At 42.3% G+C, this 1,604-nt stretch overlaps 1 pseudogene; it reads left to right on the top strand.

Annotated features, from left to right (window-relative positions):
* The first annotated feature begins 348 nt into the window (after positions 1-348).
* On the top strand, positions 349-471 carry LOC134368823 (small nucleolar RNA SNORA17; annotated as a pseudogene).
* The last annotated feature ends 1,133 nt before the right edge of the window (positions 472-1,604 follow it).

Genomic DNA, 1,604 nt, shown 5'->3' with positions numbered 1-1,604 from the left:
GTGAGGGCATTCCAGGCATGAGAATAGCATGGGCAAAGACTCAGGCATGGTTGGGAACCAAGCAATCAAGGAAATGAAAGAAGATCCGAGTGGCTAGAACATAGAACACTACACTGAGAATGGTGGCTGAAGAGACCAAAAATCATACGCAATCTGGGAAAAGTAAACAGAAAATTAAGTTAAACAGATAATTAAAAATAATTTTGCTAAGTGCCAGAAGTGAGATAAATGCTATGGGAGAACGTAAGGAAAATATCTGAAGCATACTTTGAGATTCAGGAAGGACTTTCCACAAAATGTGAACTATGAGAAATGACAAAGCATTAGCTAGAATAAGAGTAAGGGGGAACTGCTCTTAGAGGAGTCACAGACGTGGCTGCTGTGTCACCTTTGTGTATTGGGTGGTAGAGAGAAGAGAGGCTATGTCTACACTCAGTGTTCTGACCTGTGTATGATTAGTAGTATGACATCTGACAGTGCTTTAGCCCAGCAATGTGTGTTTGCTGGCAGTCTGAAGCCTATCCTGTAAAACTTTAGTTCTTTCCTAGCTGGCTGGTCATTTGATGATCCTGCATTTTCACAGCAGGAAGTAGAAGTGTGTCAGGGGCAGTGATGAGCGGAGGAGGAAGGGAGGCAACTGTCAACCTGGGAAGATCCAGCATGAGCATTGGCCAGAATGAGTGGACCTCACGGCCTCAGCCCAGCTCAAGATGCGGAGGCCAGGAAGGATACAGGCCTAGCTCGATGGTGGGCAACCAAAACAGAGTGCAGATACGGGCTCTGGTACCTCAGGATCACGGCTGTAGCTGCCATGTCACCTCCTCAGGTGCAGAGAGCAGCACCCAGGGTGTCTGCAGCTTTACAATCACCCTTTCCCAATTTTAAGAAGAAGGTGTTAAAGTGAATTGAAAGATTTATTTAATGCACTTTTCTTCAAGGAAATTATTTCTTTCTATGTTGGCAAAATTTGGGAATAAATTGGTCTTGAATTGATAAAAAATAAATGGGGGTGGTGGTTAATAGTGTTCCAGGCAGAAGGAACAACAAAGGCCTGGAGATGAGAGTCTAAGGAACTGAGGATGGCTTTATTAATATGCTAATTTAAAATGCTGAACCTCACTGACAAGGGAAGAAGGTAGGGGAGCAACAGTGGTTGTAGAGGAAAAGACTCCTGGGATATTCAGGCTGAAACAAGATAAACTAAGACAATGGCAGCAATGGAAGAAAATAAAGGACTGCTTATGTAGATATTAAACAGGAAGAATGACTGCTTGGTGAGTTATTGTGGAAGTAGGGTAAGGGAGACAAGGAAGCCAGGTTTTCCATGGGGGTTTAAGATAATGAATACCATACAACTAGATAACCCATTCATGAAGTTTGGTTGTAACAAGTATCAGATACACGGAATGTGTGCAGGGTTTTTTTGCTTGTTTGTTTTGCTTTTTGACATGGAAAGATGCTTAAGAAGATGTTAATGATAGTAGGAAGGAGCCAGTATAGAAGAGGGTGAAGATCAAGGAGGAAGGATAAAAAAGATAAGTTGCTGCAAATGAGGAAAGAAATAGAAGGCAGATTAAAGGTACAAAGATTACTGTTACAAAGGA

This window comes from Cynocephalus volans, chromosome X, assembly GCF_027409185.1.
Source record: "Cynocephalus volans isolate mCynVol1 chromosome X, mCynVol1.pri, whole genome shotgun sequence".
Classification (NCBI taxonomy): Eukaryota; Metazoa; Chordata; class Mammalia; order Dermoptera; family Cynocephalidae; genus Cynocephalus; species Cynocephalus volans.
This window is presented reverse-complemented; position numbering and strand designations above follow the sequence as displayed.